The sequence below is a fragment of the Mustela lutreola genome, chromosome 4 (genome assembly GCF_030435805.1).
Source record: "Mustela lutreola isolate mMusLut2 chromosome 4, mMusLut2.pri, whole genome shotgun sequence".
Taxonomy (NCBI): domain Eukaryota; kingdom Metazoa; phylum Chordata; class Mammalia; order Carnivora; family Mustelidae; genus Mustela; species Mustela lutreola.
This window is the reverse complement of record NC_081293.1, coordinates 182,929,173-182,956,615: the sequence shown is the minus strand read 5'-3', so window position 1 is coordinate 182,956,615 and position 27,443 is coordinate 182,929,173. Positions and strand designations below refer to the sequence as shown.

Sequence of the window (27,443 nt, the reverse complement as noted above, 5' to 3'; positions counted from 1 at the left end):
AGACTTATTGATGCTTAGTCAATATATTTCTTTCTTTCTTTCTTTTTTTTTTTAACCTAAACTGTTTATTAGGTAGGAAATATGCAAACATTACTGTAGTAGCAATAACGGTGGAGCTGAGGGTACTACATCTTCTCCATGCCTGCAGCAAGGGCCACCAATACTGTGGCAGAACTTGTGAACCTTTCCAAGGCCACCACTCTTATGACCTACACGTGTCAGTCTTCACTTCTCCCCATGCGGGCAGACTGGTTCTGTGATCCACTGGGTGTCAGGATTTCCTCTAATAGCTTTGTGGATTGGATCCAGGAGGATGACCTCAAAGAACTTGTATGTGGAATCTCGGCCAACCCAATAAGAATTCAAGACTCTCGGAGCCCCACAGGGGCATCCAGCTCGCTCCTCTGTAGCCAACTGAGGCTTCGAGCAGACTTTGAGCTGGTTAAGCCCATGAGGGACAGGCTTGCCATAGGTCGCACCCCTAGGAACTGGGCGCACCCCTAGGAACTGGGTGTTTGCGGCTGCCACACTGTACAGGAATCTGATAGATGACATAACTTTGCTTGGCCTTATACTGGAGTCTGTGTGGTTTACCGGGCCAGGATAGGAGGGTTGGGTGGTGGAGCGCAGATAGCTGTCAGTGCTGCCCATGGTGCACCCCGAGAAGAAAACACATCATGTCGGACTGCTGCTTCTGCCACAGCTCCTGGATGTGCTTCCAAGTGCCCCCATTGGCTTAGCTGTGAGCCAAAGGCTGCCGCCAGACGGAGAGGCATAGATGTATTTCTTAACACATTTAGTTATTTCCCCCACTATGGAAGATGCCACAGACTCCAAGCCTGGAGTGAATCATGGAGTCCGTAAATTAGAAGCCATCACCGTGATCCCCGGAGAAATGACTGCTAAAAGCCCGACGTTGGAAGAAGAGATGAAATATAAAAAGTAGCCACTGTGTTGAAGTACTTTGGCGATGACTGTCCCTAATGCTGGCCTTAGTTCATCCATAAAACAAAACTCAGAAGCACTTCACCTCTTTCTGTCCCGATGCCTAGAGAGAGACAGGGAGATGAAAGACTCTGAGGAAAGATCTCCTTTACAGATGGCCAAGATTTAATCAGGGATTTAGACTGCATGAAGACAGAAGCCTCAGTTACGTAGACATGCACTTCCACGGAGCACTTGATTTCCCAGGGACACCAGATAATTGAGTTATACCTGAAACCCTGAACCGTCTGCATAACACACAGGCACACACACACCCAGCTTCTGTGTGCCAGGAGGTGTTAAATGCTCTGAAAACTGTAATTAAATAGCTGACGTTGTGCTGCAGAGCCACCACGAGCATCGACTGGTGCGGTCCTTCAGCGTGCCGCGCTAACATTCGATCCCAGGAGCTGCGACGAATCCAGCCCCTGTTGGTAACACATTCGAACTAAGAGGTGTGTATTCTTGTTCATGTACTTTTTCATTAGCACTAATAATGCTAATGGGAGTGACAGATGTGATATGTTTTTGCCTCTTATCACTCACACCTTTTAGGTAGCGAGCTCCTTGGAGGAGGTAATTTCCCATGTGATACATTTACAGAGCCATGTGTTTAATAGTTTTCCTCAAAAGAGAATATGTCCGTAGGGACTGTTTATTAGTGGATGGACTCTGGGGAAAAGAAATTTGAATTAAATCAGTTTGAACCACTGAAGAAATTATGATGACAATTAATATAAATGGGAATGCCACACACTCACTTGTTCTTCTGTGTTTTTCAGGATTTTTTTTTTTTAATTTCTTACAAGATTTCAAGGTTTTTTTCCTCCCCCCAGACTCGTGAATTTGATGCTTGAGTATATACCCTCTTCATTCCTCCTCCGCAAACCTTCCTATTGGTTCAAAGGGCTCTTTAGTGTTTAAGTGAGTGACCGACAGTTCTCAGTATTTGAAACCATGCAAAGCTGTCTTCTTCTTGTGAGTACTCATCTTATTAAGGGCTTGTATGCTTGGTTATTGTATTCCCTCCACCATTATAGCAAATACTTAGTTTCTTTTTTGAGAGACCCAAAATGGATCTGTCTGGGATGGCCTGTTGCTACTCAACACCCTGCAGCTCCCCACAACCCCAACTCTCACACACTCAATGTTCACCGCACCCCATGCCTTGGGGGAACAGTGGCGGTCCGGTCCTCACAGCTCCGACTCCTCTCTGGGCCCTTCTGCCTTCTTCTCCCCCAGGCTCAGAGATCTCAACTTTCTTCCTGGAGAACTCCTTTCCTAGTCCTTTAGTGATGGCGGGGGGAACTCATGGGGATACATGTGTGAGAAGATGGTGGAGGAGCCCTGCTGCTCTGGATGGTGGCATGTGGGGACAGCTTTCTGGCATTCTTATTTCCATGCAACATGCATGTTTCCTTAGAGACGATAGTATAGAATGACGGTTAGGTTACCTAGGATCACAAAGTTTTTATGTTAACGTGGTTCAGAAATGTTATAGACTAAATAAGGACTTGTCTAGGATGGTTTGGGACTGAATGCATTGATCTCCGCAAACCAAATTCCAAATGACCTTTAGGAACAGCCCATTTCCAAATCATGTATAATCTCTAGTCTATATTTCTGTCTCTTCTTGATGGGTTACTCAGATTGTTTACTCAGGCTCTGGAAATAGATGTACTAAGCCTGCGGTGTAGCATGGAGGAAAGAGTGTGAATCCCTGCCATTATTAGCTTTATGTCCTTGCGCAAGTCATGTAATGTCCATGAGCCTCAGTATTTCCATCTGTTAAATGGAGATGATTAATAGCCACGATACTTCACAGAATGATTGGGAATATCATCGGAGATAATGTACATTAAAGTGCCTTATAAGTTGTTAGGCAGGGATGTAAACCAAAGATTATTTAACAGTTGGATGGAGAAGAGCTGTGTTGGCAGGTCTCTCAGATACCATACATTTTCTTAAATTGTTGAAGGTATTTGCTAGGATTTTTTCCCCTTACCATTTTATAACACCACTGATGTATTGTTTTTAAGTAATACAGATTTTTAATGAATTAATATTCTTAATGGCTGTATGCTTTATAAGTAAAACACTTTACAGTAGTAAGGTGCTTCGAAAAGGCAATGTCCTTTTTTGAGTGATTAAAAACACGCTAGTCTCTATGTAACAGAAATGCTCGCCACTAGATTAAATCTTAATCAGTAACAATGTTTCACTAATTACAAAGTTGCTTTATATATTGGATAAATTGCTGTTTGTAAACATTGGATTATATTAACTAACAGAGCTGATTGCCAGCCATAGAATAAAGCACAAGGTTTGCTAAAAGCTTTCATCAGTGGTTCAAAGTAGGTAGGCACTGCTGCCTAATATTTCACTTAGCATGGAAAGGCAGGTAATGACATTATGAATACATTTATAATGCAGGCCAATTTCTTCTAAAATGCATGTAAGTATTATTACTTTACCGGGAGTCTGTGAAATATGATTTATTTAATGCATTTCAGCCCCCATAATATTAAGACATAATTGAGATGCAGAGTAAAAAAAAAATTGCATGCAGTCAGTATGGTACATGAATCATAGACTAAATTGCTTGTAATTTTAAAGGCACTTAGAAAAATTGTGAAATTTATATAATGCATTCTTATGTTTGGAAAAGGTTATAAGAACAATAGTCTGGTTATTTTAGTATTTCAGTCCTAAAAATAGGACTTATGAAGTATTCCTAAACCTAAGATAGCCATATGTGTGAGGAAATCCAAAACTTCTTATGTCTAGTTCTCATTAAATAATTTCTGTGAGTTTTTCTTTTAAACCTCTCATGTTTAGTGAAGTCGTTGAGCAGTATATAATTTCTATAAAGGCCATAATCTAGTTTTTATAAACTATGCAACTGGATGAATGACAACATAAACGTTGCCAGCGTGTTTAGAAGGGAATCAGTTAAATGGTACTTGGAATTTTGATGATTATTGCTTTGAAAAGACTGAAAATCACAGGTCTTGGCTTTATAGTTTAATTACTTGCTTAACAATTGCTAGTGATTCACTAAATCACAAGGCTTCCAAACAAATAACATCAGTAACTGCTGCCATGCCTGAGCAACTCCAATTTTCTTGACAATGGCTACCAAACTGTGTTTAGCCTAATATAAACTGTTAGTTTAACAGCAAGCAATAGGAGTTTCGAGTGTACCATTGATGAGACGCCAGCAAATTGAGCGCTTTACCAGTGGTGACACTTATGTCAAGAATAACTTCAGCGTATTTCATCAAGACCAGTTGGAAAAGCAAATATAGTAATTATCCCCATCCCTTTTTGATATTGGATTTAATAATAACAAGCACCGTCCAGCCCTCCAGGGCTTCTAATTAATAATTGGTTCTTGAGAACACAGCATGTGGCTTCTCACAGTTGGAAGAAGGCTGGCACTCAGGGTGAGCTTAAGGTCCTTCGTACTTTTGTAGGCCGGGGTCAGAGCTACTGGTGATGGTTTAAAGGGAGAGCAAGATGCAGGTGTCCTGGTAGGAGAAGTTACGTGGGCTTTTATCGACCTGTGCTCTCTTTCTTCACTGTGTCTTCACTTCGTGGCATTTCTGTGAGTTCATGCCTCTTCCATCTTGCCCTTTGGCAATGGCGAGCTCTTTATTCCAAGTACCTTCTTGCAGAATTAGATGATTTCCTCAGTTTTTACGTAGGTAGCCATCCCCGTCTTGCTCGCATGAGTCACCTGAACCCCTGTTCTTTAATATTTTACCACTGAAATAATGTAAAAGGACATTGCGGACTTGCATTTAAGTAGTGATAATAAAGCGTAATATTTTATCAAGCACTTGCTTTTGCCAGGCTCTGTGCCCAGAATTCCACATGTATCTAATTTGATTGTTATAGCATGAGGTGGTAGTATTACTGTTCCTGTGATTGGAATAACTGAGGCTTAGAGAAGTTAAGTAATTCACCTTTCACCACTAGGCAATCACTTTGGCTTCAGACCCATGCTTTGAGCTACTACGTACGCCATTGAGTCTCTAGTATAAATGTGCCTTCTGAGTTTGTGAACATTACTTATTTAGTTGTGACCCTGTATGAAATATGGCCCTCCTTGATGTAGAAGGGTACTTAAAATTTTTTAAAGTCGTGACCTCCAATAATACATTTTAAGTTATGATGCAATGCACATGGATATATTAATAAACACAAGAAATTCTACTTTCTGCCCTCATATTTTCTGTTTTGTTCTGTTTTCATTTTTAAAGACAGTGGGTCGTAATCCACTAAAACATTTTCACAGTCCTCTAATAGGTAGCAACCTACAATTGGAAAATCATTGAGAATCAGTGCTGGCCTTCTGAGGTCCAGGCTCGTCAGTGAAATCTGAGTCTCACTGGTTTTATGTCTCACTTGCTTATATGCTGCCTCAGGTACTTGCACTTCTAATTTTGTTAGTTTTCTAATTTTGTGGGACCTTAAGTAGTTTTGGTAGTAGGCGTTTGTGAGTGATTGAATTCTGAGGAGGGATTAATATCTTTCCTGAGGCTCAAGAGTTTCTCCTTTGCCGTTTCATCATGGTCCTTTGGGGGCGTCGTGTGGATTTGAGATTGAGGGTTATTCTCAGGCATAACAGCAGGGAGTCTGCTTGAGAGTCTCTCCCCCTCTCCCTCTACCCTGGCCCTGCTTATCCCCTCTCTCTCTCTCTCTCAAATAAATCTTAAAAAAGTAGAATTGAGAAGATGCAGGGTAGTCTCTTGTCTTTGTTATGTTGCACCCTTTGCCAGGCAGACCTACCTAATTATTGGCCAGAAGGCAAGACTGAGGTTGTTGCCCCACTTCTCTTTGCCTAGAATGAACTGGTAGCACAGACTGGGGTAACCAAACACCAGCGTGACATGCGGTGCCCACGTCCTCTCATGCTGTCCCTCCTTGAGCCAGCAAATTTGGGTACCTGTGCCATGCTGGAAGCCTCTAGGGTTACAGTGGGAAGCTTGACACACATGCTGCTGCTTTGAGTAGCCGTTCTAGTGAGAAGACAGTTGGAAAATAAGCAGATATACATTTATCTGCTTATTTAATAAAGGCAGGAAATATTTGAGGGGCAGCACTCTGGAGTAAGATGACTGTAGTAATTCTCCACTCATCTGGGCTCCATTCTCAGGGTGGTTAGTTTTGCCAGTACCTGCAGATGTTCCAAAGTAACCCAGAATGGGTCCGCCAAAGGCTACCACCGGATTTCCACTTGGGAGAGCCTGTAACTCAGGGGGAGACTGTTCTGAAGAACAGGGCTGTGCAGGCCATGGAATAGCAGCATTGCTGTCACTTGGAAGCTTGTTGAAAGTGCAGACTCTCTGACCCAGCCCAGATCTACTGAGGCAGAATCTACATTTTAACAGGATCCCCAGGTGAATATGCGCATTAAAATTGGAGAAGCCCTGCTAGAGTAGTGGTTCTCTGCTTGGCTACTCTAGAAAAATAGGGTTGGGTAGGATAAGTCACTCCCAGCATAATGACATTTTGTCCAACCTTGAAGCATCTACTAGGGTGGAAATTGTCAGATGCTGCCACTTAACTCACTCCTGCTACTCCCAGCAAGACCGAGCAGGGGTACCGTCTCCTCCCTTTTGATACCTCCCTCCCCGCAACCGGAATGGACCACCAGAAGTTCGTCCTCCCCCAGCATTCGTTAAGAAATCCCCCTGGTGGGATTCAGTTCTACATGGGTATCCCCAGCGGCCGACCTCATTTGTCTCCTTGCACCTACTTTTGGAGTAGGAGCCCTTTTACCTGTGGCCCCCTTGCTCCCAGACTCCACTAGCCATGTCCGTGCCCGTGTGTGTAATAAACCTTTGAAATACTTGGGATCTTTGTCTTAGCTGTGCTGTATTTTGGTGTTTTGACCTCTGGTATCTTTTTGGAGGGAAGGACCAGCAGACCCAGATATAGACCAAGTCCAACTGGGGCTTAAAAAAAAAAAAAAAAAGAACATTTCTGCAGGGTAGGACCTAGGATGCAACATGTTTCAAAGCTTCCAGATGATTCCAACTGGTAGCCAAAGTTGATATCTTTTATGTTTTTAGGGCCCTAGAACAATTTAGAAGCAACTTATGATAAACTCTGACTGATGCTTTCCATGTCCATCATTGAAATACACGCTCCTCTGCAGATGAATATGTAGAACGCAGGCTGAGTGTACACCATTAGAATCACTTGGTCTTGTTCTCACAAAACTCATGGCAGCAGAACAGAGAGCCACCAGAGTTGAATTTGAGTCACCACAATGAGGCTGACATCAGATCCTGTGGAAAATAGGTTGTTACAACTGTGACTCAGTTGATAAATGAATAATAGCACTTTAGCATTTGAAAAATGCTTTTTAAAAATGCTTTTTAAAGTTCTTTTCATGTGTAGGAAATTTTTGTCTATCATTTTCATCTGACTCAGGCCAGAATGTGCTCCACATTTGTGGAAGTGATCCAGACCTAGGTTTCTGTGTGATTCTGAAATTGACAGCTGTAGTCCCAAACTTCCACACTCTGGAAGGTTTTCGTGTCAGCCTTGCTTTTTTTGCCTTTTGCTTTTTCAGATGACACAGAGCAGAAAGGATCAGTTGGGAGTCCCTCAAAGCCAGACGATTAAATGGAATTAAGAGAAGGTATTCTGAGGCAGGGAACGGTGACTAGATGAAAGGACTCAGGGGGAAGATTTTGAGGTCCTTAGATTTGATGACGTTTTGGTAAGCCAGGGCTATAAGCTGTGGCTTAGAAGAGACACTCAGGTGGAAAAATTGAAAGGAGGTCCTTAAAATTTTGTAGGATGTAAAAAAGAGAAATTTTAGCAGAAAAGGTTCGTGTGCCAGTAATGAGCCTGATCTGAAATACTGTCCTTCCAGCACTTTGATACGTGTCTATCAGTGGGCTGGCTTTGACGTTCAGACCCTGCATGAGCTGGCTTAACTTGTGAATCCTGACTAAAAGGAAACAGTTGGAGATGGCAGGTTCAGTGCTCACGTACCACAGCGATGGGCTCCCGAGTTGGGCTGGCCAATAAGCAGTTCCTTCCAGGACAGAGACCAAGGGAAGCGCCTTGCTTTTGCTTTGTCTTAGTGCCTGCATGTCTCTGACAAGTGAACAATAAAATGTACTGTTTGATTTTACACTGTCTTGCTTCTTTTCCTCTGTCCCTCCTGCAATCTTTCTTTTTCATGTCGCATTCATTGCATGAGGTGCTTTTCACCTCTCCTTCCTGACCCTGGGTTCCAGTCAGTGTTCATTGGTAGCTCTCACCCAGGATGTGCTCTAATTGGCAAAACTGTAACCTGGTAGCAGCAGTTCGCTATTTCAGTTTCCTAATTGGTGTCAGGGTCTGCTGGTGAAGCCCAGCTATGTTGGACTGATGGATAGATCGGCCGCTGTGACCGCCACGCTTCAGTCTGACCAACAGGTTTATTGCTTTTTGAAACCAAAAATTAAAATGTTAAATATATCCTACAGTGTTCCTAGTGGGTCTGAAATGAAATCAGCTATTCATCATTAAGGAATACTTTCAATGTTACCTGAAGGTCCCTTGGGTTTGCAACTCAAAATTTTGTTCTATTTCTAACTCACAGCTGGCTGTTTTCTTGCTTTCATAATGCACTGTAAAGCTGCCTTATATTTCACACCGCCTGCTGCACAGTGGGTTTCTTCTTTTCAGAAGTAACGCAGACATTGTGTTAAACGTGTGCGTGTTGGGGGTTGGGCTGGCATTTAGAGACCCCTCACAGAACTTGAAATTTACAAGCTCATTTACATTGGTCAGTGAGAAGGTAAGTTGTTAACTGAATCCTAAGAAAAAATGATACAGATTCTTTTTCAAAAGCTCTTTCATGTAATTGACATTTATGTCAAAAGTATAACTGAGGAGTTAGGCATATGAGTGTAGTATAATGACTGTTTACCCAAATTAATGCCTGAAGTTACAGAAGGCTACAAACTGCTGCATTTTAAAAGCGAGTTTTAATACTTTGATTAGCATATTACACTCCAGTATAATAAACCAATGTAATAATCTTAAAGAGATCAAGTGTTACCAGTGAGCAAACCTCTGATGTTTTTGTCTCTTCGAGTTTCTGTAGCCAGCACTTAATCATTTATAGCAGCATTTCTTTTGTAGAAAGAGTCCATCTTTATCAACACACAGTGTGTTTTAAAATATTCTAGTAATACTGTCTTGTATTTGTTTGCTTTATACTGATTTTCCGTAGAACTTTCCTGGCTGTTCTTCCTCTTGTGCCTTTGAATATCCTCAAATTAAGGAGTTACTATTTTACATTTTATTGGGGGGGGGGCGCTGAAAAACAAAAGTTACGTGACTTGATGGAAATCACTACTTCCACATAAGTGACCAAGTTGTGGCTTGAACCAGCTCTTGTGACTCCATGTCTAGTGTTTTCCCACATTAATATATTGCTCTCTATGTGCTGAATGTATCATTAGTGCTCTGGGCATTACAAAGATGACTCACACTCTCTTGGCCTAAAATTCTAGTTCAGAAGATCAACATAGGCACAGGTAGAAACACAGAGTACTAAAGGGCCGAGGTAGAATTCAGGCTCTAGAGATAAGGTTGGGCTATAGGGATGAATGAGGAGAGAGCCTGCCAAAATTTCTTAGAAGAGTGAGTATCTGAGCTGGAACTTTAAAAAGGAGGGGTTAGGGGTTTGAAAGGTTTTTGGCATCCAAACTGAGAGGACAGCTGGAACAAAAAGATCCAGAGGTGGGAGAACCCATAGATAGCAGAACCTGCTTCTGGATGTTGAGTACACGAATGTCATTGGAACTTACGGGCTGGGTAAGGCGGCCTGTTAATGGCCGACAGGTTAGAAGGCACAGAGTACCCAAACGGCCAGTCTTGTGGCCATGTCGAGGCAGATTAAAGGAGAGATAAAAAGGATGAAATCTTTTAGGATAGGAATGTGGGCTAGTCTTTCCAGCAAGGCGAAGCTATTTCTATTAGGAGACTGTACATTGGCATTCAAGGGGGGAGATTATATATGGTAGGCATTGCTGAGTTTAGAAGTGGAAGGTCCAAAAGGAGAAGTGAGCTACACCATACCATAAAGATTACTCTGATTTCAAAGACTGACAGGAATCACTAAGTCAGTTTAAGGTTTCTGTCATTTTGGTGTATTACTGAAGCAGCAAATAGGCAATCCTAAGGCCATCTGATGAGGTAAGGATCCATGTGACTGGATGGAGAGGCTTTCACTTACTTTCTTATTTCCTTAGGGCAGACCTTAAGTACTGTGGTCCTTAGAGCAGTCATGGAGGAAATACTCTCTCATGTTCGTGGTGTTCAAAACTATAGGTTCTCTGACTTTGTATATGAAGCTGAGGAAGGCACTCTCCCAACCCTTAAACATCTACCTGTCACTATAAGAAGAAAGACTTCCTGTGCCTATTCCTGTGTCATGTTTCTTACTGTCTAATTGGATGGTGATGGCTTGAGATTTGGTTAATGACCAGTTATGTTTCAGGTTGCTGTGTTTGAAGTACCTCCAAGACATCCATGTGGATATATTCATTAAATAAATTAGAGGCAGTTTTGGAACTGGGGAGGGTGGCCAGGGATGGAGAGAGGTCTGAGAATCTTTCTCACAGCGGTAAAGATCGGCAGTGGGGAGATCTCCAAAGAAGAGAATGTGGACAGAAGACAAAAGAGGGCAAAGGTAGTATTTTGGCAGATACCCGCTGGAGGAAGAGTTGTGGAGGAGATGACATAGGAGCCATCTGCAAGGAGAGAAGGAGGAGTATTGGCTGTGAGCAGAAGAGAGAGCTTCAAGAAATGGTTCCCAGAGAGGGCCAGCAGGATGAGCGCTGATGGGAGGCCGTTGACTTAGGCAATTATCGATCAGTGATTAGCTTACCTAATAATGTGCATACCTCAAGCAGTGGAATCAGAGCCAGCTTTCAGGTAGTTAAAGAAGGGAAAAAAGGAAAAAGCTGAGGAAGTTACTTTTCTGTCAGGACTTTAACCTGTGAAAGAACTGTGGTGAAGAATACATACCTTGAAGAAGCAGCAGTGTTTTGGGAGTTTTCCCTTATTTTTTTCCTTCATTAACCCCCCTTCTTTTAAATAATTTTTCTTCATTGTTTTTAGCTCATTTTTTAATTCAAGTATAGTTAACACACAGTGTTGTATTAGTTTCAGGTGTACAATATGTGATTCAACAATTCTGTGCGTTGCTCAGTGCTCATCAGGATGCGTGTACTCTCTATCCCCTTTCTCTCTTTCGCTCATCTCCAGCCCCCCCAGCTGCCCTCTGACAACCACCAGCTTGTTCTCTATAGTTACAGAGTCTGTTTTAGGTTTGTCTCTTTTTTTTTCTTTGTTCATTTGTTTTATGAACAAATAAATTCACACGCGACTGAAATCATATGACATTTGTCTTTCTCTGACTGACTCATTTCACTTAGTATTTATACCCTCTAAATCCATCCATATTGCTGCAAATGGCAAGATTTCATTTTTTTTTTAAGATTTTATTTATTTATTTGACAGAGATCACAAGTAGGCAGAGAGGCAGGCAGAGAGAGAGGAGGAAGCAGGCTCCCCACGAGCAGAGAGCCCGATGCAGGGCTCTATCCCAGGACCCTGAGATCATGACCTGAGCCGAAGGCAAAGGCTTTAACCCACTGAGCCATCCAAGCTCCCCAAGATTTCATTCTTTTTTATGGCTGAGTAATAGTCCATTTGTGTGTGTGTGTGTCTATGTCTGTGTACCACATCTTCTCTATCCATTCGTCAATGGAAGGACACTTACATTGCATATCATGGCTATTGTACACAATGCTGCAATAAAATAGAGGAGCATATATCTTTTTGAATTAATATTTTTGTTTTCTTTGGGTAAATACCAAGTAGCGGAATTACTGGGTCATATGGTAGTTCTATCTTTAATTTTTTGAGGAGTCTCCGCATTGTTTTCCATAGTAGCTGTATCAGTTTGCATGGAGAAGTTTCCTTTAAAGAGAGATTAATGTGTTTGAGAGCTTAGAGCAGGAATCCAGTGGCAAGAGAAAGATAAAAAATGCAAAAAGGTGGTAGTAAGTTGATAGAACACAATCTTAAGGGAGTTTTGGCGGGGGGGTGGGATATATCCAAGTTTAGAGATGAGGGTCTTTGAAAAGGGAAGAGAAATCCTCTTCAGAAGATCATGTGAGGAAATTTAAATTGGAGGGAGAGAAGTTTGCAACCTAATGGGCTCCATTATCTCAGTTACAGGATTCACCGAGATTCTGTATTCTACTGTGTGAATGCCAGGTCAGTTTTTTCTTCAGGGCAGGTCTGAGGCAACCTCAGGTGAACAGGGTCAGGTGAGACATGATGGAATGGCCAGCCCGGTGCATCTTTGTTGCTAATCAGATGTTGATACCTCTTACCTGACTGACTTGTCCTTTCATGGTCCCAACTTGAATTTCACCCAGGTCTCCTGGACTTCTTTTAGTTTTTACCCTTTATCCTTGATTTCATTCTCTTCACGTTCCGGGTCTTCTTCTTGCCTGGGTCCATCCTCCTCCCGTAACAGGATACGCTCCTCATCAGGCCTCCAGCGAAAGACCTTAGCCTAGTCTTTCTGAGGGAATCTTCTGTAGGTTCTGTGCTTCCAAGAGAGAAAGAGGCTGCAGTTGCTTCACCTGTATCAATCAATAGACTTACTATCTGAACACTTAAATACGTTCCGAAGATCCTTCGCGATATGGATATCTTTGATTTTAGGGGTAGTGTAAGAAACTTCTTGGGAAAGATGGTACCTTTTAAAAAAGTTAGAATGAGGGGCGCCTGGGTGGCTCAGTGGGTTAAAGCCTCTGCCTTCGGCTCAGGCCGTGATCCCAGGGTCTTGGGATCGAGCCCCACATCGGGCTCTCTGCTCAGCAGGGAGCCTGCTTCCTCCTCTCTCTCTCTGCCTGCCTCTCTGCCTACTTGTGATCTCTGTCTGTCAAATAAATAAATAAAATCTTTAAAAAAAAAGTTAGAATGAAGTCTTAAATGTATCCAACAGATTTGAGTTCTGTCAGACTAGTTTTTGCTTACTGAAACCTACCTTTGAGTCGTCTTTAGGGTTGAGTTCTTCTGGGGCTTCTGAAATCCATTCTGACTGGCATTGGAAATGGACATCTAATTCAGAGAAGATCCTATTATTAAAGATTGTCAGTTTTAAACAGCTTAATGCGTACATAAATGATAGAGCTATTTGAACAGTGTCTTTTATATTTTGAAAAATAACACTTGTTTTAGAAATTCAAGCCATTTTAAACCAGTTGTTTCCATGCACTTTGGCAGCAGCTGTCGATACTATTATAAATGCTTGGGCAAGGGTCAGTGTTGTAATCTTGGAGGAGCTGAAGTTTAATACATATTTGATCAAATTACCAGCTTTTTCTACATTTACAGATGTGTAGACTTTTTTATACCTACTTGAGTAGGAACAGTAAAAACAGGGTTAGCTGTGAGGCGTTAGAAATGAGTGGAGGGGTGCCTGGCTGGCTCATCTAGTTAATTTCTCATTTGGTTAAGCATCTGACTCTTGATTTTGGCTCAGGTCATGAGATTAGGGTTGTGAGATCCAGCCCCGTGTTGGGCTCTGCATAGGGTAAGGAACCTGCTTGGGATTCTCTCTCACTCCCTCTGTTGTCTCTGTCCCCCAAACCCACCCCCACAAAAAAAACAAGTTTCCAGAGACTTGGTGTGCATATTCAGAGTAAAGGAGATTTTCCATTTCACTTCATTGTGGTTAATAAAGACAGCTGGGCAAGGGGTCAGAAGCATCAGCAATCATTTATGATTTTCCATGAAACTACTGTTATACTACATTTTGGGGGACCAGACTGACATCCATCATTGTCATGGTTATAGGGAGCCCTTTACTGTATGTTCTAATCTGGGGGCGTGGGCTTATGTAATCTGTGTGAAGATAGGTATTAATAAACTGCACTGCCTAAAGTTCTGTCATCTGTTAGATTCTAATCATTAGCTCCATATCCCATAATATATAGAATTGTTCATAAAAAGTCATCAGAGATTATCTGATAAGGAGGGTGGGCACTGATACGTCATTAAAAGAAAAGCACCTCTGTGTCGAAGGTGCACCTTACGGGATGCGCTCGTGTCCATCATCTCCTTTGCTCCTCTGGTTCCCGTGAGTACTTCTTTCCAGCCTCTGTACTCCATTTAGTCTCATCCACTCCCAGGGCTCAAGCCATCAGCTATAAACCAACAACTTCAGAGTCTAGATTCTTAGGCTGTAGTTTTCGACACGGAGTGTTGAGCCGAGTCTTCTCTTCTCCCTGGCAGACTGCGTCGGAGACTGCTGTTCTCTTTCTCAGTGAGCGAGACCACCCTCTGGATCAGAAATCCAGTTGTCCTTGCCATGCCTCCTTTTCCATACCCTGCTGATTCCACTTCCTGAAAACTCTGGAATCCAGGGATGCCTGCGTGGCTCAGTGGGTTAAGCCTCTGCCTTCGGCTCAGGTCGTGATCTCAGGGTCCTGGGATCAAGTCCCGCATCAGGCTCTCTGCTTGGCTGGGAGCCTGCTTCCGCCTTTCTCTCTGCCTGCCTCTCTGCCTACCTGTGATCTCTCTCTCTCTGTGTCAAATAAATAAATAATTTCTTTAAAAAAAACAACCAAAAAACCCCCCTGGAATCCAAGGTCTGGCACAGACCTTATCTGGGCCTTCGTGACATTTAGCCTTTATCCCTTCAAGCATATCCCCACTGCTTGCCTCAGTGTTGCACACCGCCTCTGGAGTGGTTTGGTTTATCTCAGGTGGACCTCTGATGTGTTAGCCCCAGGCAGGATGTCCTGCAGTGGCCCGCCATGGTTTCCACGTCAAGTTGGAGCTTCAGCAGGGTACCAAGGCGCATCTTCATAGTCTGCCCGTGCTCGGTTTTACTACCTCATCTTTGGCCATATTTCCTTTTTTTACTTTTTTTTAATTTATTTTTGTTATTTTTAGCTAATTATTGGCCATATTTCCAAGGGCAGCTTCAATGCCACTGCCATGAACCAGGTCGCTGAGCCTGCCATGCATTTCCAGGCTACCATCCCTCCGTGCTTTAATGCCTTTGCTTGTGAATATCCATCTTTTTCCACCTTAACTCTTTCTTGAGCCTCTTCTTTTGGAACTGTTTTTGTTAACATTTCTCCATCCACTGTGAAATTTGTTATTCTGCTTCTGTGTTTCTGCTCCACTTCCCCAGTGGATATGAGCTCTTAGTGGATGGGGGCAGCGATCCTCTGTTACTTCAGCACCTTGTATCATGACTTAGGAGTGTCATGGATCTTTGCAGAACATTGCACAGGTCTGAGTCTACATACATATTAAATAACTAAATGACTTCTTCAGGTTGTAAGAGCTACAACTATAGCTAACTCCAAAGGTTCTCCTCTAGAACTTCTGCTCCGCTCCTGTATACACCAATTCTTACAAAAATAAGTCGTGATTCGGCTGACTAAACCATTGATCTTGTTTGAGTTATACTCTGGCTTAAAACAAAAAAAGTATTGACAATAAAACAGTTCATTAGTGTGGCATTAGTATGGCTGGGTGCTGATAGGTTGTTCCATAGGTGAAAAATACCAGCCACAGATTTTTAAAAAAATCTGTATAAATAATATAAACTCAGTTAAAACTTCACATTACCATACTGAGGGGCTAGCTCGGGGAACTGTGTCCCCTGTGAACAATGCATTTAATTAAGTTAAATTTTAATATTTAGGGGTAGCAACCAGACAAATTTATTACTCCCAATATTTATATCTTATAAAGTAGTAAATTGTTGCTGGAAAGCAGTAATAAAATCCAGTCATTTTGAAATGAATTCCAGAGTCACTGTAGTACAGGGTTAATCCGTGAGGTACCATGTTTTCTACTTGCAACATTGCAGCATAATCAGGTTCTTTTAAAATTTATCTTACTTAAATGAGAAATTGTCTTCCACCCATTTGTTAGATTAGAATCTCTCCCCTTTCTAATGGAGACTGAAGTGATTTTCCTCACATCCTTTCTTTCTCCTGGCTCCCTGCTCCACTGCATTATTGATATTATTATCTTGTAAGGGTTGTTTTGTGTTTCCAGAATTTATTTTTCTCCCCCAAAGTCCCCCACCCTCTTCCCTTCCGAACAGATAAATTCAAAGAAAGAATAGCCCTTCTTTCATCCATTATAAATCATTTTTCATTTGAGCATGTCATCTTGCTTTTTTGTTACAATGAAGATCAAAGGGATACAGGTTCACCACTAGTGTTCAGTTCTTTTCAGTTTTGGGCCTTAAAGAAATAGGATCTAGTTTAATTTGTCGCAGCTTTAGATCTCTCTCAAGGCATGTGGCACTCAGGTGGCTGGGCATGAATTCATGCTGTGTGTGTATGTGTGTGTGTGAGAGAGAGAGAGAGAGAGAGAGAGCGAGCAAGCGAGCTGGACATTTGGTATTTCATATGCTTTGCATTGCATATCCCAGAGATAGCACATCTCAAAGAACGTGTTTGTATTGGAATATTGCTTGCTTCTATTTAAACCAAGCTGGGAGTCCTTTAGAGATCCTCATTTAAAAATACGTACTCCGTAGTTTGAACTCTGGTGTCCTGTGAATTTTGTATATTCCACACTTGCTTGGCCTTTTTTCCTTTTTTTTTTTTCTTTCTTTTTAAAGAGGTTAGAAAAAAAGAAGAAGAATTTTATAAAAAAGGATTTCAGTCCCTCACTCTGATCACAGCCGGTCTGTCCCTTTTACACCATGACCTCTCAGTTGTTGGTTGTCTGAATTTGGAGTATTAGCAGGTCAAATGAGGAGAGGTTAGTCCTTCCCTATATTTAAAACCAGGAATAATGAATTGCCCTTAAATGACTGTGAGACAGTGACAGATTTATAAATTAAAAACAATTGAGCTATTTTTAAACACCCTGCTTTTTACTTCATCCTGTGATTCATGTCTTTATGTCATGTTATTGTGAGACCATCGTTGGGTAATATTAGACCAAATCCTTCCCACTCAGTAGGCTGCTTGTCTGATCATTCTTAGCCTCCAGAATTTCCATATGATGTATTCCGTATTTCACTAAAACCAAGTCTCTTTTTCCTAGTCTCATTATCATCACATAATCTCACCCTGGTCAGTCAGCTTAACACTTCTTTTGTTAAGAAGTGCCAACAGTTCTTTTGTTCTCATTCCTTATTTCTCCAACTGTGGTCAAGGTTCCAGTCTTCTGGTTATATTTAGTCTAAGGTTTGTAAGCCAAATGCTATTCTTAAGGTTTTGATGAGTTGTCTGCAAAGGATTGAGGTGTTCTTCAGAAGTCTAGTACCCATTTATTTATTGCATAGAACTAATGAATACTTAAACACTTCAACTGTGTATTTTTGGGCTTCATTATTCCTGCTCATTCCCTAAGTCAAATTACACTTCCCATATGTGTGTTTCTTTTTTATCTTTGGGTTGCAAAAGTGTTTAAACAAATCTTTCAAAGTCTAAAGGCCAAAAATATTTCTGGTTATTGAGTGGGGTCTATCTCCCACTGATAAGTTATATTCCAAAAAGTGTGTTTATTTGATTGTAGAACTTGGGTTCTGATTTTTATCTGATTTTACATGCAATTTTATGCATGAAGATCTGAAGGCACATAAAACTCATGTATAGTGAGGTTTACAGACCCTGACACCCCGTTGCTAAGAATTAAAAAAATAAATCTTATTCACAGTCAATACTATGTTCTAACTGGTTGCACTTGCCAGAAATCTGGCCACTGCGTAAATGGAATAATTTAAATTTTTTTTCTCTCTGAATATGTTACATATTTATTTCTATCTGTGTCTAATCTTATCTATCTATCCATATGGAAAAACCAGGTTTGGAGTGTCCAGTCACATACAAATCTGTCTATAAATGGATAATCACATTCTAACTATGGTGAAACACACAGGCATTTAAAACTAACTAGAATATCAAGGTTTTGAAAAAGATTATTAATACAAATTTTTTGATAAGGAAACAAATTTATTGAAGATTCTATTGATGCATTTGATCTTTGAATGTCTGTTATGACATTGTTGTGACATTGTCTATTGTGACATGGTACGTGTTTTGATCTCATTTTAGCAAGACATTATTCCAATTTGAATCCATATTCTAAATGGCTCTTTGAGTTTGGTTTTCCTTCTTGACCTTGTGTGGGAATACGTGAGTTTTCACATGAAGGTTTACATGTAGATTCTGTATAAGATATACTTAATTTGTTTATCCAACAACATTCAGCACATTATGGATGGTGAGGGTTTGATAAAGCATGACTGTTTGAAATGATGTTTCCTTGTTATTGGCCAAGGGATTTAAAAAAGTAAGTAGTTACTTTGCTGGTAGGGTTGCCCTGTCCGTAAAATACAGAGTAGCAGTTTGTAAGTAGACCTACAGTAATGCTGACAGTCTCAGTTGTAGCTAGAAACCTGTTTAAGTGAATAAAACTTCCTAGAAATTGGTCAAGCAACTTAGAAGCCGGACTTAAATACTCAAAATAATGTTATGCTCAAGGGAAAAAATAGGGCTTATGCCTTTCACATGGACATTTGATCAAAGTTGAAATGTATCAAAGTACCTGCTGGTATGTTTGCCATCTCCGTCTCCTCTGAAGAGAAGCCGGGTTACGGTACTGAGACTTCTTTTAGTGTGTAAGCAGGGTGTGGGGTACAGACCAGGCATGGACTCAAATCAGGGAGTGGCACTTCAGTGATGTGTTGGGCAGTTTTCTGAAGTTTGTAGTATTTTCTTTGGTGTTTAGGCTTTGGGGGACATGAACCAGAGAGTGTTGATTACTTAGCTGAGGTACTTAGTGCTAATATTAGTAGTTTTGTTGGGAAAGGTCACATTCAAGGCCTGCAAATAGATTCTGAGTCAGGAGTGATTTGGTCAGTCAACTCCTTTCTTCCTTCTTAGGATAAGAAGGCGTTGTGCTCTACAAGCACATTCATTCCCGTCTCCCTGCACTCACTTTAAGCTGTTTCTTCTTTTCCCTCTGGCCTGACTCTTGCCTGCCAAGTTGATAACAGGTTTTTCCCTATCCTTTCTGCATTCTCTTTGTGAGCTTAAGAACGCTTATCCAGTCAACCTCAGTTGTGTGTACCCAGAAAAAGATGGCGGGAATGGAGGCAGTGCTTCTTGGCTCTTGTGTTGACTCTTTATGGCTCTGGGTCCACTGATGGTCATTTACTGTTGCTGAACCTTTGTTCCTTCCTATCAACAGAGATGATGCTTGAAAGAATGGACTTCTCAAATCCTTTAAAACTTTACAATTCTCTGCAAATTCCCTATGTTCTGTAGGGAAATTAGACATCTCACTAACCCAGTGCCATCAGCCTCTGAGACTTGTGGTAAGAAGTCCCCTTTAGGCTTTACTGCTGCCTTTGGGCCATTTTCTAATGGAAAAATACACTCAGAATTTCAAACAATTGCCTTTGAATATAGTCTTTGGAAGATGACTAATGTAAACTTTTTTTGTGTTTATTGTCAGTGTGTGTTATGTTTTTCTGTTTTTTTATTTAAAGATCTCAAGCTCTTCTTAATTTCAGTTTATTTATTTGTAAATTGAGATTTTTGACACATCCTTCAAGAAACTATTAGGCTTATTTACCGTTTATTTTTAGGATGGGCCTAATATACAGAGGCTTGTAGATGATTAATCTTATTACTTTGCAAAAGAACAGTTTCAAGGGGTGAGTACTGAAACTTGTCCTTGTACTTGGAATTTACTTGCTTTTATTACATTTCTTAAATGAAATTTCAGAGCCTGGAGGAAAGTAGTGGTGTAAGTATATTTCAGGAATATATAATTGGTTTGAATTCTTTGGTAGAGAAGAGTTTTATAAAATTAGAGTATCATTATGAGTAGAGTTTAGCTTTTTTGCTTGTATGTATATATAGACCCTCAAATCTTTTCAAAATTGGAGTCATAATTTACTCAGATATCATCATATTAACACTAAAATATTGTTCATGTGACTTTTTCCTTCCCCTTGTTCCACATTTAATGGCATTCAATGAGTTTTGCTTCTCTGTGGTGGTGACTTGTCAAGAGGAAACTGTCAGTGGTAGGTAGGGAACAGCCTCTCTCCCGGGGGCCCATATGAGGATATGACATGTGGTTCCCATTGTAACCCAAGCAGTACTTGTTACTGTGGTTCTCATTCAGCCAGTAAGTGTTGTTACAAAAAAGAAATGAAGTCTAGAATTATTTTTCATACTCTCATGCAACAAAGAAGTGAGCTGTATTGGGATGTATAGTTTAAAAAGCCATTTTCATGGAAAACTACAGTGCCAGATATTTAAAAGAAGCCATCTGTAAATAGCTTTTTAAAATTTAAAACCTGAGAACATTAAGAAAATATTGATGCATAAAATGAAATAATTAAGTGAACAACGATTATGTTCTTATTTTGGAAGATAGCAAGCCTGTAATTCTAAGTGAATTTGAACTTGGGTTGGAGGAGCCGTTTGTTGGGTAGACATACTGAGCACAGAATATCTTTCTTCTAAAACACACAAGAGCATGCCATCACCATCCTGGAACTCCATCATCACTTTTGCTTCTCTTTTCTATGGCAACGAACGAACAATAAACAAATAAACGATAAATAAAACACAAGTTCAGGAACTGTCCTCTCTGGGACTCATAGTCTTGTATTTAAGAATAGTAAGTTGAGAGAACTTGATCTTTAGTGTCTGTGTTTGGTCATTCAGAAAACTAGTTCTGTATCTAAGTCATCTGCTTGCTTTTGGAGAGGACTTGCATGTTAGGTAAGCATCTTCTTTATATAGCTATTCATTTTCTCTCCCAAAGTGTCAGAAGACTAGGTTTTCTAGGCCTTTTGGTTAAGGTACCATATTTCTGTTAGAGCCAGGGTCAGCAAACTATCTGTAAAGGGCCAGATAGTAAATATTTTAAGCTTTGCAGGCCAAACAGTTTCTCTTGCAACTATGTAACTCTGTCATTGCAGCACTAAAGCATCCATGAACAAATATGTAAGTGAATGGATGGGGCTATGTTTCGATAAAACTTTATTTCCAAGACAAGTGGTAGGCAAGATTTGGCCCTTGGGCTCCAGTTTACTGACCTCAGTGGTAGAACAATAGTTCTCTCTCTTTGTTCATATGTGCTGTGGTGCTGCATAGATTACCCACATTATAAATAAAGGGATAGATAAAGGGGTGATGATGGTATGCATTTCTAGGGTGCCACCTGTAGCACTCTCACTTGGAAAACAACCCAGAAACCCAAGGAATGAGAGCAGCTTATCACGGGGATAATCGTTGGTCATCTGTGGTTTGTGTAAGAAGTCAGTCGGTCACAATCTTTGATACTTTATTAGTAGAGTAGGATTACTTGTCCTGCTCCTCATACTTGTGTGACATATCAGATTGTAGCTATAAGTCTTTGAGAAACACCCGGTTTAAACGGCCAGTTCTTTGGAGTTAACAGTTTGGGTTGCATTTAGAACACAATTTGTTGAAGCTGGAGCAAGACATCTCCGCTCATCCAGTGGTGTACACGGAGGCCACACACATCTTACTGTGCAGAAAATGCTTTCATTATAAGGTTAGCCAAAGAGTGTTTTGGGGGATTTTTGTTGTTTTGTTTTGTTTTTTAGTGGTATGCTTTGTGTTTAATATTCCTGGATCTTTCCCTGTCTCTGCCTCCTGCAAGCTAGAATCACTTCAGACTAATCTTGAAATCTTGTGACTGGATTTGGTCAACTTGAAAGTTTGTTTTGTAGCTTTCTGGAGGGAGTCAGATCAATTGTCTTAGCGATCATGTGGTCAAAGAAGGGTAAACAATTTATGTGGGATCTTCCTGGAGCGAACCCAGGTATATGGGATTAGCGTGAAAGCAAAAGTGGTGGTGATGATTCAGCTGTAGTGGAACCCTTTGACCTCCCCAGAATCCACCTGGTAGGTTAAACAACTTCCATTCCAGTCCCTCATGAAATAGAGTCAGTCATCTCCATGGTTCATTGGTGCTCATCGCGAGTAGACTTTCTGACATTCCTGTGCATTACCTGATCAGTGAAGTTGGATGCTTACCAAAAGTTGGTCATGTTTGTTTGCAAGCCTGTTTATGTTAGGTGTTGTTATTGCATAAATTAGTTAAATGTCATGTCATCTCTTGCTATTATATGAAAAATAAGGTGAATGCTTTGGAAAGACTCATAAATGTGATTTACTGAAAACTGGCTATTGAATTAGGTGTGGGTTTGGGTGAGAGAACTGTGGGAAGGATTGGGGGATGGAAATCAAGAGGGATCCTGCATGCTGGTTGCTCTGTGAGGGTCTTTTGGTCCTCACTCATCTTTAGGAAAACCAGCTCAAATTAACGATAGTCTATTATGAAGAGGGTAGAAAACTCAGCAGAGCCATACTCAAAGAAAAGGACTCATTCTTATTTCAGACAACTGGCAAAGAATTTGTATTTAGATGCTTTATTACAACTTAATGTATAAAATACATAGGTAGCTCTTCTATTTGTGTATCATTTACTGGTCCTGACTGTATTGTTTCCCAAATGTATGCCACACTGTGCCAGAACTCTGATTATTGTCCTCATTTTGGTGATGGAGAATCTAAGACTTAGATAGCCTGTGTAATTTTTCCAAGATCCTAAAGCTAGTAAATGCTAGATTTGAACTTCAGTGTCTTTGTCTCCCTAACTACACCATCGCCCATCCAGCAGCCAGCTCAAGATTTTTGCAGTAGATCTTTCTGAATGCAGCAGTAGGTAAGATCTTAACTTGTTATCATTTGCTATGCTAGTCCTTATTAGATTCAAAACTGGAAGTTGTCACAGAGTGAATAAGCTTTAGTGAGTGCAGGAAATATAGACAAAGCTTGACTTAAATTTTAACTGTGTTATCCTTAATGTCTTTTCTTCATTCTGGTCCTTTTTTCCTCATTTGCTTGCTCACATACCTACTTAGAATGAGTATGTTGTTTTTAACTTCTTAAAAATGCCTTTACACATATGATTTAATTTGATTCTTAAAAGAGAGGAAAAAGTCAGGTGTCACTAGCTTTATTTCTTAGATGAAGAAATCAAGGTTCACAGAATTTAAATAACCTGAGAGGGGTGTAGAATTTGAATAACATACAGAAAAGATCCACCTTGCAGTTGAAGAGCTGGATAAAAAAATATGTAGCTGCATAACACAGATATTTAGTTAAAAGAGGAGAAGTTTGAGGGGATTACCTTCTGGTAGTATGTGTAGAAGTACGACATGGAGGATTATGACTGGCTCTTTTCTAGCTACATCTGAGTATGGGATTAATTTTTTTTTAAGGATTCAGTTTCAGCAGGAGGAATTTCATTTAAAGACAGGAACTAGTTCTGGTAGAAGGAGAGTCTATTGGTTAATCGTCTCTGTTGGGATTGTATAGAACACTTTTAGATTCTATCCAGATTCAGAATAAACTCGCCAACCAAGTACAGGGCTCCGAGGTATATATATTGATTTTACTCTTCTTTTTAAACAACAGCAGAATCAAACTTGGAGGCAGCCCACACTATTTGAATGCATTCAAAAGAAATTACATACTTAGAGTTTATTGTAAATAATTTCCTACAATGTTCTTTTCATTCTCAGGAAAATAAGGAATGGTGATAAGAAGCAATGCATTTAGGGAAAAAAGAGGCTGCTCAACAAAGTTTCACTTTTATCAGTTTGTATCTTTTCCCACTGAGTGATTTAGTTATTCTTTCTAATTCTCTGGAAGAGCACTTGAATGGTAGACCCAGGCAGCCATAAACTGGTTAGGATGAAGAGTAGAAGAAAGTAGATTTAATCGAGACGTATATGGAATTGAGGGATGAGAAGGATTGTTTAACTAGATCATTGGGAAATAATTAGAAAAATAGATAACCAGTAGACAAGAGACATTTGGAAATCCAGTTTCATGAGGGGGCTCAGGAATTCATTGGCCTTCCCCCCATGTATGTGAGAGTCCAGAATGGCAATGCTAACTTCGACTTACCAGAGAAAAGCATTCTGCTTTCTTTGAAAAATTAGTTTTTTTAAAACTCACACAAAGCATCACAGTTTTACATGTGTCATAATACTGTGTCTTCTTACTCTTTGTTCTCCATGCTCACAAAGTTAAAAATTAGAGAAGTAATGGAAAGATCGGGGAGAGATTCATATAAGCAAAGATGAAGAGACCTCAGAATGTATTTGTTAAATTAGGAATAGGGAATTTTTTTTTTCTCTGAATTTTTTTTCTTACTAATTGTCTGGAGGGGGAAAAAAAAAAAAAAAGGAATCCAGCCATAAGAAGTAGTGCATGGGGGGTGAAACTAATGCTTCTGGATTTTGAGAGTCAGATGTGTGACGTACTCAACTTGACCTCTTTTGAACTTGGAAACAACAAAAAACTAAGGCATCACATACATTTTTGCCCACTTAAGGGCAAGAACAAAAATGAGGAAGAAGAAATAAGCCAAGAAAAGAGCCATGAGGAAAAGGAAATTCTTGATAAGTGCAAAGATGGATAAATAAGGGAGGGAAAGATTATGACAAAGAGTCTAAAAGTAAACACCAGAGGAAAGAGAAAGAGGGAACAATAGAAATTATCCCCATCTGCCCTCACCATGCCAGTTCCAGCACTTTCTCAGGCTTCCCGGCCCATGCTTTTGCCCGCTAACAAGGCTTGATCAGAGTAAAGCTTTGTCAGAATTGCTCCCATGCTTATTACCTCTGTCTTACCCATGGCCACACCTGTTTACCTCCGCTTTGGTTCCTTGCTGCTCTCTCCCAATGGATGCCCTCCAAGCTTGTGGTATCTATAGGACTTCAGAGTGTCCTTGTTGAATTTATCTTTTTCTTCTCTGTTTTAGCTTCATTAGTAAACTTTTCCTCCCATTGTTTCTAAATTGATGTGTTTAAGTAATCTGACGAGAAAGTGTAGAGCATTTGAGGGTTCCTGTTCTCTTCACCCAGCACACACTTACTCACACACATCTGTCAGATAGGGGGTGCTGGTTTGCCATAGCTGCACCCATTTCTTCCATTTTTAGGCTCCGTGGTTGAGAGCTTCAAAGGCTGTTGACTGGAAAAGGAAAGTATGTTTGTACTTTGTTGAAATCAAATCTGTTGTGACTATCACAACAAATAGGTCATACTTTTTTTTAAGTTTAACCATTTTTTTTCTTTACCTGTTCTATGGAGAAATCTGTTTCCTATTGAATCTATACATAATCGTACTAATTTCAGGAACACCTTGGATGAACACAGTTGTATGCCCAGGTCTCAGTGGTTGAGGTTGTGATGTCATTTCTGCATGTTCAAGAAAACAGACATGCAGAACCCCTTTCTTTGGTTGGCTTCTATGTCCTAAATTAATCAGAAGTTAGAGAGCCTTTGGCTCTTTATATCCCTGATTTTCATCCAGATATCATTCTAAATCCATTGCTCATCAACACCCATTTGGCTTGGTTTGCTGCTCATCAGTGTGCTCTTGTTTTGTAGTTGCTTCCAAGCGGGTCATAGTGATGCCACATCGTTCTCAATTATCTTTCCACCTGTCTTTATAGACTCTCTCCCCAGCCTGTGCTACCAGCCTCAGACCACTGGGGTATCCCTCAGCTGCTGATTCTTCACACTTGTTCAGCCTGGGCACGATATAGCAAGAAAGCACTGTGTCATAGACACCTCCCCCCATTCAAAGTCTTGTGTATTTGGGGTTTGGGGGCTTAGACAATGTAGAATAAGCAGTTCAGGTACTCACATGTGGTGCCAGTCCTTGAATGCAGTCTGCTTTTCCACCTTTAGGCTTCCTGCATTCTGAGCCTGGACGGCCCTTTCTCTTGTCTGGTGGATGAACAGCTACTCAGCCTCTAGGACTCACCTCAATGTTGACCTCGTTGGCAAAGCCTTTTCTGACTCCATTGGCATCACTTTCTCTGATTTCCATGCCATTAGCTTTATCATCGTATTATGTTGTGATTTTTAAAAATCATCTCTCTCCCTCTTTAGATTTCTAGGTCCTTGAAGCAGAGTTTTGTCATCCTTGACATGTCTACTACATCGACCAGAGTTTGTTGAACTTGGGGAGTGGACAAATCCCTAGTCCAGGCAGAGGAAAGGCAGAGCTCATTTCCTTCACTACATACTCATTCTCAGGCCTCTTTTGGTATGTGTCCTTGACATATCTAGTATCTTGATTGATCGATGCTCTGGAATTTTCATCATACAATAGGCTGTTGTTCATTGTGACTTGCGAGTTGTTGCCATGCTTATGCACTCTTCAGTAGAACCAAGCTGTGTCATCATGTGTGGTAGTTGAACAAACATACAGTGAAGATTTCAGTGTTTTGCAAATACTAATCCATTTAACTTCATAGCTACCTTATAAGGAAGGTACTATTAACATTCCCATTTTATAGATGAGGAAACTAATGCACCGAGAGATTAAAGTAACTTGCCTTATATCACAGAGCTAATAGGTGGAGGAATTGAAATTCCTACCCAGGAGTTCTGGCTGTGGATTGTATGCGTAGTTCACTGCCAGCGTCTGTGAACGTCTACTTCGTCTTTAACCACCCAGCATAGTTTATCTGCCTTTTTTTTTTTTTTTTTTAATATTTTAGTTATTTTACAAGTAGGCAGAGAGGCAGGCAGAGAGAGAGAGAGAGAGGAGGAAGCAGGCTACCTGCTGAGCACAGAGCCCGATGCGGGACTCAATCCAAGGACCCTGAGATCATGACCTGAGCCGAAGACAGAGGCTTAACCCACTGAGCCACCCAGGCGCCCCGTTTATCTGCCTTTTTGACAAAGAAACAGGGGCATGTCTCAGCTCAGAATCTTGGGCTGGGCAATAATTTCTAACCAGAAATTGTTTTCAGTGTGTTTTCCCTATTATCTTTATATATGACAGCTGAATCTGGTTTTCTAATTATGGTAGTTATATAAAGTTTTCTCTTACAATTATTGAACCTTTAAAAGTGAGCTAGTTTAAAGAAAAATACCAAGTCAGTAGCAGTAGGTCTTAAATGGTGGTAAATTAATATCACAAAAATCCTAAGCATGGGGGCACCTGGGTGGCGTAGTCGGTTAAGTGTCTACCTTTGGCTCAGGTCATGGTCCCAGGGTCCTAGGGTCGAGCCCCGAACCAGGCTCCCTGCTCAGCGGGGTGTCTGCTTCTCCCTCTACCCTCCCCCTACTCTGGTGCTCTCTCACTCATGCTCTCAAATAAATAAATAAAATCTTTAAAAAATAAATCCTAAAGGTGGTACATGAAATATTAATTGATAGAATTTTGTGATTAGTTGCCTGTACGGGATGAGGAAGAGTTAAGAATACAACAGGTTTCTAGTTAGGTTGATGTATTTGATTTTTAATGTGTTACCAAAGAAGCAGCTGAAGATAAAAATGTGAGTAGTAACTG

General features: G+C 40.6%; 1 protein-coding gene and 1 pseudogene across 3 annotated transcripts in view; one reads left to right on the top strand and one right to left on the bottom strand.

Annotated features, from left to right (window-relative positions):
* Positions 1–27,443, top strand: part of CHCHD3 (coiled-coil-helix-coiled-coil-helix domain containing 3) — a 276,805-nt gene that overhangs the window by 133,902 nt on the left and 115,460 nt on the right. The gene's annotated exons all lie outside the window — the stretch shown is intronic.
* Positions 91–25,970, bottom strand: LOC131830034 (large ribosomal subunit protein eL15-like; annotated as a pseudogene).